This window comes from Lissotriton vulgaris, chromosome 5 (genome assembly GCF_964263255.1).
Source record: "Lissotriton vulgaris chromosome 5, aLisVul1.2, whole genome shotgun sequence".
NCBI lineage: Eukaryota > Metazoa > Chordata > Amphibia > Caudata > Salamandridae > Lissotriton > Lissotriton vulgaris.
This window is the reverse complement of record NC_141693.1, coordinates 1,894,698,860-1,894,715,979: the sequence shown is the minus strand read 5'-3', so window position 1 is coordinate 1,894,715,979 and position 17,120 is coordinate 1,894,698,860.

Here is a 17,120-nt window from a genome sequence, read left to right as displayed (position 1 = left end):
ATAGGAATCAGTTGCCATAAAGGCTTTTTTAGCATTTTAAATTGATGCAGCAGTGGGCAAGATTATATATATATATATATATATATATATATATATATATATATATATATATATATATATATATATATATATATATATATATATATATATATATATATATATATATATATATATATATATATATATATATATATCAAGCATTCCGCCGTCCCGTCTGTCTTGGAAAAATCACTCCAGCAGGCAAGTACCACTCGGGCATGGACCAGTAAGGTTTTCTTCTTATTTATTTAGTGCAGAAAAACAGTCTATGACGTTTCGGCTCCCACGAGCCTTGTTCACATGACAATGTTTGTTTGTCGGTATTCCTCTTTTAAAGTGCCAGTGATGTGTGATTGGTTACACCTGTGAAGCTTTGAGGTATAGACATGGAAAACATACTCAAGGTAATGTTCTAAATAAACAAACACATTTGGCTCCCTTATTTTGGTAGAGGGCAACAGATAAAAAATACTGGTTAAATACCAAAATAATCTATTTAAAGGCATCCTATCATTTTTCCAAAAAATATTAGTAAAATACATAATTTGATTATTTACATTTTTTACATTTTTTACATTTTTTCCGCTGTTGGGTTACACATATTGTAAGTCAATTTGGATACTGTTGATTATAAAGTGCAAGTGCTATTTTTTGGTATTATACCAAATTGTGCAAATACGCTTGTCTAATGTGCAAATTACGCAATAAATGTGCAAATAACCGCATATTGTGCAATATTTTGTATTGTTATGATCTTTTTAACAATTACAGTTCCAATTCCAATATGTTGTGTTGCAAATATCCCTTCTAATGGAAAATGAAAGATTAGATGCTATAGTATATCATGTCAACCTCTACTTTCTGGTTAATGAGCTTACTTCTTGACCTTATTATATATTATAGTCCATAGTCTTTCTCAGAAATAGACAATGAAATAAATACTTCTTGGTATGGTGAATAATAATGGTCGATTGACTGGAATTTAGGATCCATCACAATCTAAATATTTTCTATTTGTGCTCCCCAAAATTAACAATTTACTAATTTCATATAGTTTACAACACCTTCAGATTTCGGAAACTTAAATTGACCCTATCTATTCAATGTTCACTGGATGTGCCCATAGTTTTTTACTTCTAACACTAAGTATTTTGGGAACAACTGTGTGCATAATTCCTGATGCTTAAAAAGGTAATATTTATGATCAATTTAGGGCAAACATGTGTATAAATCCTCCGTAATATTGAGGCCCATTGGTGACTTCGTATTGAGGAGCAAGATCTATTTAGTCTCCAATTTCCTCAACTTTGCATCTCTGTCTCCACCTCTCTTACTGTTCATAACTGAATCAATTACCCAGTATCTTAGTTGGGTGTTGTCACTCTGGTGGCATTCTTTAAAATGGCGGGCCACTGGATAGGTGTTGTCACTGTGTGCAATGGCCCGCAGATGTTGAAGAATGCGAAAGTGGACAGCATTCTTGGTGCTGAGATGACATCACTGATGACATCTCAAATGACATCACTAATGACATCTCAATTGACATCACTGATCACATCACTGATGATATCATTTTTTTTAATTTTATGTTTTTTATTGGTGTACAAAGCACAGAAGCCAAACATATTTCAATAACAATCAATAATTTAAACAGAAAATCAAGAACTGTGGTTAATACCCCAGACATTGCTTTTTCCAATTTTTCTCCACCCACCCCAGCAGATCTGTCCCCCAGCAAGCCAACAAAAAAAAAAAGGAAAAATTAGAATAAGAATAGAATAAATGAGCACACAGGAAAAACGAAAATATGGATATGTCCTGACTACCTATTAAGCCAATTGGAAATAGGCAGCCAAAGCTTCTCCTCTTTCTCCCTAGCACGCCTTCCTCTCCTCTTCACCACCGCCATTTCCCAATTATATATAGACAGAAATGTATTGAGCCAAACGTATTAAGTCAGAGGGATTGCATCTATCCATACTATGGCTATACATAAACGATAGACAGCCATAGCAACAAATACAAGTTTATTATAATTTTCATCCATCGCTTGAACAGAAATACCCAACATGTTTGGTGGGGTAAGTATCAGAGAAATGCCCAAGATTGCCCTCAGCCTAAGTTCTATTTATTATTATTATTATTATTATTCAATCTTTATTTCGGCCATATGGCCATAAAAGATATACAACAACAGTAAGACATGTACAACCATGATAAAATCCACAACAATAACGAAACAACACATGCTATACACTATAAAATCATTCCTGAAAGTTAAAACTACCGGAGTTACATTTTAAAAGATTTGGGATTAACTCGGGGCCTGTGATTTCAGAATGCGAGTGCGGGTATGCCAGACATTGGTGAGGAATTTTGCCAGTACAAACACGGTTCTATTTAAGATAATAATTGGGAGAGTCCCGAACATATGAGTGCTATCTGCAGCTACCTCTCCACAGCGCGGGCAACTGATACCGGTGGTACCACCCACCTATGTATTCGGGCTGGGGTAACATACAAATTACACCACGTTTAAAAACACTGCACTTGCAAATTGGCAGATATGCATGATGTTTGACTATAGTACAGAGAATCCTCACAATCCCCCTGCCCAGCCTGTACCTGTGTACTTGTTGAATCCGAACCGGCTTAACACGGGACCCTTCTCATCAAACGGACGGCGCTCCAATCGGATTGTTTTCTTGGACTTTGCCCAGGGAACTTGTGACTCCGGAAGGAGTAGAGCGCCTGACCCCCACCAACCGGAAGAGACGGACGAGTGAGCGGAGGAACTGGTCGGAGCTGATGCTGCTCGGGCTCGAGCAGCCAACCGGCTGATTCAGGAACCGGAGTGATTCGCACGCCTGACCAAGTAAGCGTCCAAGTCCACGTGGTGGGAGAGGAGTACGGTGCCCAGGGGGAATTTCAACACCGAATATTTTTCGGGATAGTTGGAAAGCACCTGGGGATAACATAATCATAGACTGCAGAAAAATGTCGGGTAACAACGTTCGGGACCGGGAAACTTTGGCAGCTACATTGTTTTCCGACAATGCCCCCTCCCACCTGATATTCGTGGGAGAACATTTGATGGTCAATCACAGCAATATACAGCACTCACCACCAGATTGAGCAAGGAAAATGATCTAGTGGTGAGAAACAGTGATAAAGGTGGCAATGTTGTCCTAATGACTAAAACTGACTATGATAAAGAAGCATATATTCAGCTAAATGACCGAACCTGCTATGAACGCATACATACTCGAGTGTTGATGACTATTAAAGGAGAGTATCATCGCAAACTGTCAAAGTGGAGATCATCCAAATTAATCACCGAGGCTGAATTTAAATATCTTAAAAATGATAATCCCATTACACCTATATTGTACTTTATCCCCAAGGTACATAAAGACCCTTTGCATCCACCAGGAAGACCTATCATCTCTGCCAGAGGCAGTCTCCTGGAACATACTTCTGTATATATAGATTACTTTTTACAGGGGTATGTGCAACAACTTGGGTCATATATTCAAGACACTGGGGATTTTTTAATGAAAATCAAAGATGTGGAATGGGTTACTGGTGATTGGCTTATTGCATTGGATGTTTCATCACTTTACACGAGTATAGCCCATAGTGATGGTTTAAATGCAGTTGAACATTATCTATCTAGAAGGGGCCCTGAATGCAATGAACACAACACAATGCTTCTAGATATGTTACAATTCTGCTTGGTTAACAATGTTTTTCTTTTTAACCAGCAATTATACCGCCAATTACAGGGAGTAGCAATTGTGGCCAGCTTCTCTCCAAGCTTTGCATGTTTGCACATGGGGGCTTGGGAGGAGCTGGTCCTTGGCTATGAATACCAGCATAATATTCGTAATAACTTAGTGGCATGGTTTCGTTTTATCGACGATTTGTTGGTGATTTGGAGGGGTAGTCAGGAGGAGGCATTGAAATTCATTCAGGACATCAATGACAATAAATTAAATTTGAAATTTACAGCCACCCTCAGTCAGGAGAAGGTCACATTCCTAGACACTGAATTGTATATCAATAACTGACATCTTGAATCCAGAATTTTCCGTAAAGCGACTGCTGGTAATAGCATTTTACATGCTGCAAGTGCACATCCGGCACATTTGGTTTCCAGCATCCGCTATGGGGAAATGCTATGACCACGACGTGTTTGTAGCAATTCTGTTGATTTAGAGAGGGCTCAAGGAGAAAGCAAGATGCGCTTTCTGGAGCGAGGATATTCAAGCCAATTAATTGAGAGGGCCAAACAGAAATCCATGGCATTATCTAGGGAAGAACTTTTGGTGAAGAAATCTGACAGACAGGCAATGTCTACTAGTAACACACAAAATGTAGGGAAGAAGGGAGCCAGTTGTTTCCGGATAACAACAGGATACAACAAACAGCACCATCAAGTGCGTAGGATTATTGACAAACGCTGGCCGTTAGTGATGAAGGATAATATTATTGGTAAAAGTGTTCCTAATAGAGTATCCCTCACCTTCAGTAAAGCTCCCTCCTTACGTGATCATATAGTAGTAACAAACCCTGAACCCTTTGTGAAATCTGCATGGTGGCAGGAATACAAAGGCTTTTACAGATGCAAGACCTGTAAAGCCTGCCTCCACGGAGAGAACACCAAAACTTACAAAGATGGTTTTTCAGATATTCAACATCCGATTACACAGGTCCTTACATGCAAAACGGAATTTGCGGTTTATATTCTACAATGTCCCTGTCAACTCAGGTATGTTGGCAGCACTAAACATGCTGTTCACAAACGTATCCTCCAGCACTTGCGTGCAATCACGAATGGCGACAACACCTACCCAGTGGCTCGCCATTTTAGGGATTTCCATCAGAGTGATAACACCAGCCTAAAATATTGGGTGATTGACGCAGTTATAAATAGCAGAAGGGGAGGGGACAGGGACGCCAGATTAAGAAGGCTCGAAACTAAATATATCGTTTTGCTCAATACAAAGACCCCTGTAGGCCTTAATGTTACAGAAGACTTATACACGTGCTTGCCATAAGAGTTTATCAATTTGTTAGAGGTCTCCTCCCTGTGGGTTGCACGTGTAGGAACCACCCGGCTGGGTGATACCACATGTGCACCATGGGGAGGCTGCGACTAGATATACATCAGAAAATAGAACTGAACTTTGCTGCTACTTATATTGAAATAGAATTTGATTTTAATTTCACCATTGAAGGGCACTTTATACAGATAGGGACTGTGTGGACCCTTATATCCAATCAGTCCTCTGTGATTTAATTTTTGGGATTTTTTTCATATTGTTATCACAGTGTATGGACTATGAAGTCTGTTTTTGCCTATATCATTTACGGTAAGACTGTGAATTATGTGGGTTGTTGAAATGTCCAACTGATCTAGAAACAATAGGTTTTTATGGGATACAAACTCAATATGTTTTGTATTAATTGACTATACCAGGCGTATATTTTAGACCTAAGATTTTCTGGTTAAGTTATCAACATTGTGTATAAATTTGGACTCGGGTTTTGGATTGGTGATAGTAGCGTATTTTGCACATGAAGATGAGGGGTATTATGCCCAACTTGCTATATTTTGCACAGTTTGCGATATTTGCACAAGAAGTGAGCGCTGAAATCAATATTTGCACATCTTCAGTAAAGCATATGCACTTTAAATTATTCCCTTACCATGAGTTCAGTCAATTGACCATTTTATGCAATGTTTTTGAGCAGAAGGTCTTTTTAAAAAAAGAAAGATATGTTTTATGAGACAAACTGCTTTTTAAAGTTATGTGATTCAGAAAAGGGGGTGGTGATGAACAGAGTGTCTGAATTAAGCAGACCACTCTTACCCAGTCCAAAGACCAGGGCTTGATCCATCACCGTTATTTAGCTCACTGCACCATCCCAGCTCAGAACCTGGCTATATGCAAATTAGTCTGTCCCTGGCCCAGTGCATCATGGGAACAGGGCAGACCAAACTACCAAGCCAATTCTTCACCAGAAAGGAGACAAGCTTCCGGGGACCGGTTTCTGGCATTTCAGCCGTCGTCAGCCCGGCTTGCTTGAATCCTGATGGTGCAGTGAGCAAGAGACTCATGTCTGAGTATACCCTGCCACACCTATAGTGGCCAAAAACGATTCAGAAAAGGGGGTGGTAATGAACAGAGTGTCTGAATTGAGCAGACCACTCTTACCCAGTCCAAAGATCAGGCCTTGATCCATCACCGTTATTTAGCTCACTGCACCATCCCAGCTCAGAACCTGGCTATATGCAAATTAGTCTGTCCCTGGCCCAGTGCATCATGGAACAGGGCAGACCAAACTACCAAGCCAATTCTTCACCAGAAAGGAGACAAGCTTCCGGGGACCGGTTTCTGGCATTTCAGCCGTCGTCGGCCCGGCTTGCTTGAATCCTGATGGTGCAGTGAGCAAGGGACTCATGTCTGAGTATACCCTGCCACACCTATAGTGGCCAAAAACGATTCGGAAAAGGGGGTGGTGATGAACAGAGTGTCTGAATTAAGCAGATCACTCTTACCCAGTCCAAAGATCAGGGCTTGATCGATCACGGTTATTTAGCTCACTGCACCATCCCAGCTCAGAACCTGGCTATATGCAAATGAGTCTGTCCCTGGCCCAGTGCATCATGGGAACAGGGCAGACCAAACTACCAAGCCAATTCTTCACCAGAAAGGAGACAAGCTTCCGGGGACCGGTTTCTGGCATTTCAGCCGTCGTCGGCCCGGCTTGCTTGAATCCTGATGGTGCAGTGAGCAAGGGACTCATGTCTGAGTATACCCTGCCGCACCTTTAGTGGCCAAAAACGATTCAGAAAAGGGGGTGGTGATGAACAGAGTGTCTGAATTGAGCAGACCACTCTTACCCAGTCCAAAGATCAGGGCTTGATCCATCACAGTTATTTAGCTCACTGCACCATCCCAGCTCAGAACCTGGCTATATGCAAATTAGTCAGTCCCTGGCCCAGTGCATCATGGGAACAGGGCAGACCAAACTACCAAGCCTATTCTTCACCAGAAAGGAGACAAGCTTCCGGGGACCGTTTTCTGGCATTTCAGCCGTCGTCGGCCCGGCTTGCTTGAATCCTGATGGTGCAGTGAGCAAGGGACTCATGTCTGAGTATACCCTGCCACACCTATAGTGGCCAAAAACGATTCAGAAAAGGGGGTGGTGATGAACAGAGTGTCTGAATTAAGCAGACCACTCTTACCCAGTCCGAAGATCAGGGCTTGATCCATTACCGTTATTTAGCTCACTGCACCATCCCAGCTCAGAACCTGGCTATATGCAAATTAGTCTGTCCCTGGCCCAGTGCATCATGGGAACAGGGCAAACCAAACTACCAAGCCAATTCTTACACTGGGAAGCAAACAAGCTTCCGGGGACCGGTTTCTGGAATTTCAGCCGTCGTCGGCCCGGCTTGCTTGAATCCTGATGGTGCAATGAGCAAGGGACTCACATCTGAGTATACCCTCAGACACTCTGTTCATCACCACCCCCTTTTCTGAATCGTTTTTGGCCACTATAGGTGTGGCAGGGTATACTCAGACATGAGTCCCTTGCTCACTGCACCATCAGGATTCAAGCAAGCCGGGCCGACGACGGCTGAAATGCCTGAAACCGGTCCCCGGAAGCTTGTTTCCTTTCTGGTGAAGAATTGGCTTGGTAGTTTGGTCTGCCCTGTTCCCATGATGCACTGGGCCAGGGACAGACTAATTTGCATATAGCCAGGTTCTGAACTGGGATGGTGCAGTGAGCTAAAAACTGTGTTGGATCTAGCCCTGATCTCTTGACTGGGTGAGAGTATTCTGCTTAATTCAGAAACTCTGTCCATCACCACCCCTTGTTGTTAAATATTTTAAAGTTATGTAGCATGTAAAAACCTGAAACGTAATCTTTTAGAGAAAATGTTTTTTACTGGGATTCTTTTCTCAACCAACCCGGAAGGATTCACACCTTTTTATGTTACATTACCAAACAAATTTAATTATGATATTTTACAGAAATTTAAATGTGGTAACTGATATCGGTTACTGTATTTCAACTATGAAACTGACGTAGTATGTCTTTCATGTCCATACTTAAAACTCATAGGTGGTGTCAATTTTGTTATCACTGGCACTTTAAAAGGGCTGTCCGTTCAAAGAAACGTTGTCATGTGAACAAGGCTCCGTTGAGCCGAAACGTCTTTGACTTTTTCTGCATCGCAATAAATTTCAGCACCTAACTGGTCCGTGTCCATGTGCTTCTTGCTGGCTGGCGAGATTCCAGAGCGCATAAGGAAAGCGGAACAAATGATATATATATATATATATATATATATATGTATATATATATATATATATATATTCACTGAAAAAACCATAGGTTTCAGGTCATATATAGTTATGAATTAGCATTTAAAAAACCATTGAAATTGCTCCTATATAGTTAGTTGTACTAACTATATTATTCGCACCCGCAATCCACTGCTGATGATGTCACATATTACATCATTCATGGCATGGTCAGTGACATCACTGATGACATCACTGATGACATCTCAAATGACATCACTGATGACATCTCAATTGACATCACTGATCACATCACTGATGATATCATTTTTTTTAATTTTAATTTTTTTATTGGGGTACCAAGCACAGAAATCACACATATTTCAATACCAATCAATAATTTAAACAGAAAATCAAGAACTGTGGTTAATACCCCAGACATTGCTTTTTCCAATTTTTCTCCACCCACCCCAGCAGATCTGTCCCCCAGCAAGCCAACAAAAAAAAAAAGGAAAAATTTGAATAAGAATAGAGTAAATGAGCACACGGGAAAAACGAAAATATGGATATGTCCTGACTACCTATTAAGCCAATTGGACATAGGCAGCCAAAGCTTCTCCTCTTTCTCCCTAGCACGCCTTCCTCTCCTCTTCACCACCGCCATTTCCCAATTATATATAGACAGATATTTATTGAGCCAAACGTATTAAGTCAGAGGGGTTGCATCTAGCCATACTATGGCTATACATAAACGATAGACAGCCATAGCAACAAATACAAGTTTATTATAAGTTTCATCCATCGCTTGAACAGAAATACCCAACATGTTTGGTGGGGTAAGTATCAGAGAAATGCCCAAGATTGCCCTCAGCCTAAGTTCTATTCAAGATACTAATTGGGAGAGTTCGAACATATGAGTGCTATCTGCAGCTACCTCTCCACAGCGCGGGCAACTGATACCGGTGGTACCCCCCACCTATGTATTCGGGCCGGGGTAACATACAAATTACACCACGTTTTAAAACACTGTACTTGCAATTGGCAGATATGCATGATGTTTGACTATAGTACAGAGAATCCTCACAATCCCCCGGCCCAGCCTGTGACTGTGTTTGCCATCGTTCAAAATGCTTAATTAAATCGTCCCCCATTGGGGCGTGGCTAGTGCCCGAAGAAGATGGCGGCACTCCCGTGACTCACCTGAGGTGACGGGGCTGTCGACTGGATTCTCTGACACCATCCGCGTCCTGACGACCGGCAAGCTACATAAATGAAGGTCGGAATATGAGCGCCTTCAGACGGAAGTATTTTCATTTCTTTTGCGATAAGCCTTGACCTTCTAACACGGATTTTGCTCCCTGCTGAAGTAATGGCAACAGCTACATAATTGTTTTCCGTGCGCTGAAGGAGCTGTTTTCATCATGTGAGGCAGAATTAATTCATGGTTGGAAGAGGAATGCACCAGCATGAAATGGAACTAAACAGATAGGTTTTGCAGTGTTTCCTCGCATCCTTTTGACATGCACTGCCCTCTCTTTGACCCCTATCAGCTCTGACTAATCATACCGGGATCTGTTATTTCAAGGCCGTGCTGAGGAGATTGTTTTTCATCCTGAAGATTTTCTCTTCAAGAGGGGCAATAATTCACTTGCTGAATATTAATGTTTAACACGAATAGTTGTGCAGAACAGTGAAATGAGGCCTTTTTTAATTGTGCTTGTCATCTGTATTAATGTACTTTAAATAAGCATTTCAGCAACCTCATTTCTTTATTTTCGGTCAGTGTATGTGTAACCATAGGCACTTTTCAGCTGATCTTTTCTTTTCTTCAGAGCCTGCAATGTTTTATGAATGTGCCACACAGTTATTTCACATGGCTCTCCTAGCTGAGACATCACGTTTAGCACATGGTATTGGCTTGTTCTATTCAGGTCATGTTTTCGTTTTTTTTTTTTTTATTGGTTCAGTTCAAAGCGACATAGAACAAACAAATTTATAAAGCAAGTACACACTCAAAAATAATCAAATATTGAAAAGAAACAATATCAAAACATGTTATATAAGCAGCGATATCATCATATTTAACCAAAAATAGAGAGAACAGTCGTTTTTTCATGGATCCAAATGATCTATCATTGCCTGCCAAATTTTATACCCTTTTTGCATTTTCCTAACAGATTTATTCCGGGAGAGGTTGAATTCTAAATAAAAAACATTGTAAAACTTTGCTCGCCACATTTCATATATAGGAGCTTCTGGCTTCAACCACATTGAAGATATACATAGGCGAGGTACCGCCATAGCCATAAATAAAAAATATCAGTTGTTTTGATACCCTGGAAACAAATTATTATCATTAGATAAACCAAAAATAATCATCTCTCTTGAAATTATAACATCACACTTTGTAATATAAGCCAGAAATTTTTCTATAGATATAAAGAAAGGTTTTAACACTGGGCAATCTGAAAATATATGTACAATATCTGCTTGATCGGATTGGCATCTATAACATTTCCCATTGTTAGCATTACCCCATTTCAACATTTTAAATGGCGTATGATAAAGGTTAAATAAAGTTTTATAATGTTTTGAGTATAAGTTGGCAGACAAAATAATTTTATCAGCTATATAAATTGACTCTTGAAAGGGCACTGTCAATGTGCCCAATCCATTACACCATTTGGATTCCTGCGATCCCATATCATCCTGTTGTAAATTCACCAGATGATTGTATAAAGTCCCAATACGTGAGGGTTTTTTAAGTACATCAATGAAGTCATTATGACAAAGCGGTAGAGCACTTGGGTGTTTAAAAATAAAATCCTGTATTTGTAAGTACTTAAAAAAGTCTTGTTGGAAGAGACTATATATATCTTTTAACTCCTGAAAAGAGGCAATTGTACCATCTTTAACCATATTGCCTATAGTTGACATACCTTTTTGTCCCCATGTACACATAGTATGATCCCAGAATATTGACAGAAACAGTTCAGAATTACATGGAGTTCATTTTTTCGTGAAGAATTGTGGTGTTTTACATTTCACACACCTCCTTCTCTTAAGCATGCAATTACCACTTTCAGTTCGTGTCTCATGCTTATTGGTTAAGATAGGTTATGATAACCTGTCTGGCGCCTAATGCTCATAATTTTCATTTCAGTATAGCTTCTCTATTATTATTAGATGGAATTGCACATTTAAGCTTTGTCTTGTAGTTTTGTACAACCTCTTCTGTATAGGTTTTTAATTCTTCCCACTGCATGGGTAGGTTAACAAAAATATCTTCATTGCAAATATCCTCACAGTGCAGATTTATTATCCGTCCAAAGCCACGTGAACTTTTCTCTACTACATTTTCATAATATGTGGTCATTCTTTACACTATCTTTTTTGTTATTATTGTTCTAATATTGCTATGCTTACAGGGATAGAGCAGTTTGCCCTAGTGTTAGGTTCACGTTATTTCTGCTCTAAATATGGCATTTTTTCTCCTGCACATTGCTGTTCTATGTCTTTGGATTGTTTTTCTCAAGTCTATGGGCAGGACATCTAGAACTTTACATATATCTACACCTTCTCCTTGGGAATTTTTTATTCATCTCAGCTCACACTATAACTGTTTATCCATGGAGGAGTCAGTTGCTTCATCGTCCAAAGGTGCATTGCCTTCACAGATTGCCTCAGTCTCTACTGTTTCCAAAGCTTCTACAAAAAGATTGAAAAAAGATCCTCCCTCTCCAACTTAACAGACTGCTTCTATCACAATGGATCTAATACTGGAGGAGATTAGAGCTCTACGTCCGTTCATGGAAGAGACCAAATCCACACTTCAGATGCTCTCTGACAAATGGTCAGCAATGGATCAACAAGTCAACACGTTAGAGCAGAACTTTGGCTCTTTATCTTCTTCTACTTCTAAAGTAGACTCTCTTTGTTCACAGGTCTCCATACTTCACAAACAAGTTGAGCAGTTGGAAAACAGAAATAGGTGGAATAACCTTCGAATTTATGATCTTCCTGAAGGGACAGAAGGCTCGGATCCCCCAACGTTTTTTAAATACTTCCTTCCAGCGCTCCTTAAGCTATCGGAAGGCACCATGTTGAATATACAGAGAGCTCACAGATTAGGCCCACCAATGCGTCAAAAGTCTTCTTTGTCGCCACACAAACCGAGAGGAGTGATCTTGTACTTTTTGGAATATACTGACCTCTGAAACATTCTATCAGCAACTAGGGCAATGAAGCATATAATTTGGTCAGGAAATTCTCTGTTCTTCTCTCAGGATTACGCCAAATCGACAGCTGATCGACGCAAAGAATTTTTAGCCTTGCGGCCGCAATTACTATGCGTTATCATTGTTTGCAATATATCGAATTATTTTTCCTTCCTACCTATGTTCGAGTATGTTCGTTATGCCCTTTCCTCCGCCTCCCCTTGTGGGTCCTGGACATGTCATTGTTTCGTGTGGCCTTCCATTCCTCCACCCTTCGTATGTCTTGGACTGTTTGTAAGTTTTCTTTCTTCATTATTCTCTATTCTGTTCATGCTCTCTTTCTTCTTTTTCTTTTCTTTCTCCTTTTGCATATTCTCTTCTCTCTTTGGTCTTTCTCATTTCCTTTTTATACCCTGCAATCTTCCTTTCTCTTACAGAGGTTGCATTTTCGCTTTGCTTCCTTTCTTTCTTGTTTCTCATATCTAGTTCAGATCTCTTACTTTTTGTGCAGTTGGTTTGATATTGCTTGCATTTTTATTGATTTCACAGGTCATTCTTGTTGGAATTTTTTGTACTTCTACAACTTAATTTATTCCTTTAAAACTTATCTCTTGGAATGTCAGAGGTTTACATTCACCTATTAAGCGCCAGAGGGTACTGACACATTTAGCTAAATTGTGAGTAGATGCTGCCTGCTTACAAGAATCTCATTTGACTAGTGATGAGTCAGCGAAACTCAAAAGGGCATGGGTAGGGGATGTTCTTTTTTCTCCAGGTGATGGCAAACGTAATGGAGTTATCATTCTTTTCCACAAATCCCTTTCCATTAAGATCCTGTCTCACTGCACTGATCAGACGGGCAGGTTGGTTTTTGTTAAATTCCTAATTGATAATGTCCCGGTGTCCTTATAGAATATATATGCCCCCACAAATGGTGACCCTTCTTTTTGGACTTCATTAGCCAAACACATTACACAATATTATCATGACAATTTTATTCTTGCTGGTGACTGTAATGAAATCCCGGACCCTTATTTAGATCGAAACTCTCCAGCTCCTTTCACACCTCATAAATCTCACAAATCATTCATACATACCATTAAACAACACAAACTCATAGATGCTTGGAGACTCTGCAACCCTACCCTACGAGAATACTCCTTTTACTCACCTGTACATCATACTCAATCCCGCCTAGATTACATTTTTGTCTCTCACAATATTTCTCAGTCACTGATAAAGGCAGATATTCGTTCTATATTGATCTCTGATCATGCCCCTGTCATCATACACCTTGATATTTTGCACAAGCCCAATCTACCCCACAAATGGCGATTCATCTACCCCACAAATGGCGATTCAATAATGCTTCTGGACCCCATATTCACATAGTCTTTTACTTCTTTTTTTCATGAATATTTTGCCATTAATCAAACAGTCGGTATGTCCTTTCAGGTAATTTGGGATGATTTCAAAGCCTCAGCTAGAGACTTTATTATTCATTTTGTTTCCAACAAACGTAGGAAAGCTCAGCAGGTCACAAATGCTTTATTAGCCAGGATCAAGGAATTAGAACACTCCTATTACTCTTCCAAATCTAAAGACTGCTTACCCGAACTCCTAAAGATTAAATTCCAATTCAATAAAGATACCACTAACAATGCTTCAAATTACTTACTTAAATCTAGTGCAATTTTTTTATTTTTTCATTTAATTTCATTATTGCATTTCAAGTGAAAGTATATCAATTTGCAATCGCAATCCCCAACAAAGACCCCCCCCATCCGACTTCAGCCGATAACCGTCATTCATTCAGCGCTATAACATTAGATTATTCATTAGCGTACACAGCCATTTAGCCAACAACCCATAGCGAGGGCCTTTCCACAATTATTTATTTCATGGTTGGTAGGAGACTCATGTTAGGCGTGTAATCATAACACGAAAGTGACTGCTAGCACTGTCCCAGTCCCGCCAAACATTACATCACCCCACTCCTTGTCGTGCTGCGGGTGTGTCAGCATATCTAGTGCAAAATTTTACGGTGGCCAAAATAAAGCTGGAAAATTGTTAGCTAATTATTTAAAAGTTAAGCAAAACAAGCTTAACGTAGAGTCTATTTTTGCTACTGGCCACTCATTAAAGTCTAAGGATGATGAGATATTAAATGAATTCCTTCAATTTTATAAAACACTATACACATCTGAAACCCCTTCTTCTGACTACTCTACATCCTAGTTCTTATCCAAAATTCATTATCCACCTGAAGCACGCCCAGATCTTTCTTGTTAGAATCTGATATTACACAAAAAGAACTTCACGCTGCTCTAAAAATTCTTAAAATGGATAAAGCTCCTCGTCCAGACTGTCTCACTATAGAATTCTTTTCTCATTTTGCGTCCTTACTGATCCCCAAATTGCACTCTCTTATACATTCTTTTGTGCAGTCTGGTGCATCTGCTGGTTCTTATTCTGACGCTATTATTTGCCTTATCCCTAAAGGCGGTAAAGATCCCCAATTTTGTCAGAATTATCGACCCATATCCCTAGGTAACATTGATTATAAAATCTTTTCGAAAGCTCTAGCATTGCGGTTAGAATCTCTCATGTCTGATATGCTGGGTACTGAGCAATCTGGTTTTATTAAAGAACGGCTTCTTACAGATAACACACGTCTTTTCTTTGATATTTTATCCGAAGCCTCACATATGTCTCATCCTCTAGCAGCCATCACTTTGGATGCTGAAAAAGCGTTTGATAGAGTTGAATGTCATACCTTTTTCGTACACTTCAGTGGTTTGTATTCGGTCCAAAAATTGTGGCTCTTATTTCTATCTATATTCCACTCCTAGAGTAGCTGTCACAGCGAATGCTAGTGTCTCCTCTTACTTTGATCTTGCTAGAGATGTTAGACAGGGATGTCCCCTGTCTCCTTTTCTTTTTAATATTGCCCTGGAGCCTTTCCTACTCCGTATTCATCAAAATGATAACATTCATCATTTTACTTTTAATGATTCTAATATTAAAATGGCGGCTTATGCTGACGATGTGCTTTTATTTCTGTCGCAGCCCCAATCCTCTCTTCCTACCTTTTTAGAAGAGGTGCAATCCTTTGCGTCTGTTTCTGGCTACAAACTGAATAAAAACAAATGTGAAATTCTGCCCTTGACAAAATATACCTTTAGTGCAGATTTTTGCTATTTCAGGTTTTTCATGGAGTCCTCAATTTATCAAATATTTAGGTCTACACTTTACCTCAACCGTGGAGGTGACTGTATCGCGTTGCATGGATAATTGTATACAAAGATTATCTTCTTTAATGTCAAAGTGGCATATCCACTATACTTATCTTGGTGGGGTCGTTTGGATACCATTAAAATGATGCTCTCTCCCATAGTCTTATATACAATTTCAAATATGCCATTGTCTGTCCCTTTTCAGCATTTTAGGAAAATTAACTCCATTTTATCCTCTTTTTTATGGGGAGATAAGAAGTCCTGCATGTCTATTCGTAATTTAACTCGTCCAAAATCAGAAGGTGGGACGAACTTTCCGGACTTCTCTCTTTATCATAAATCTTTCATGCTGACTCAATCGTCACAATGGCTCTCGGACCCTTTTGCACATTGTCCTCTCTGGACTACATTAGAACGATCTTTCCTTTCTCCCTTCTCCTTTCAGGAATACCTATCTTTTACACGCAAACCACAATCCGTTTCCACTCCTATACTTAAACTTACTTCTAAACTCATTCCATTTACACCTTCGTCATCTTTTCTTAACTCTCCCATATGGCATAATTTACACATCTTAATTAACAATAAACCTTTCTATTGGAAAACCTGGAGACAAAGTGGGCTGATTTGGGTCAATCAATTATATAATCGGGATTTAATTCTACCCTTTGCACAGGCTCGTATTGTTTTTGATTTTCCTTCATCTTTTTGCTCTAAATATTCCCTCCTAACACAAGCTATTCAATATGCCTCCCTGACTTTTAGGCCGCCTCCTTTAAACAGCTCTATCGACTCTATTCATCCTGTTAAACTGCATTCTCTGTTGCTTGCTCATTCTAAAGCTTCTACCATTTACAGTTTTTTTACAAATCTCATCCACACCAAGAGACAAAACTCAGACAGAATTATTGTGGGAAAAGGACTTTGACACATCCAGGAATGTTGACGTCTGGGATAAAATTGGGCTTAAGCTTAGGAAATCTTCCAGGGCAGCAAACACGACACAAACACTCTTCTTCTATTCTCCCCTCTTTCTCTCCACTCATTCCACGCTAGTGTCTTACATGAATGTTGGTCCTGTTAGGCCCAACATGCTGATTTATTCCATTTACTCTTTAATTGTAAATTTGTTTTTGGGAAAAGGTGTGGAATCAACTAAACTTAATTTTTCAGTCCACTCATCCCTTTTTTACGTTACACATTTTTTTAGGTAGCTTCTGGGAACATTCTAACTTTAAAGTCAAAATAATTGACCTCCTAATAGCAGTAGCCTTCCAGAAAATAACGAGAAACTGGAAGGATTTCAG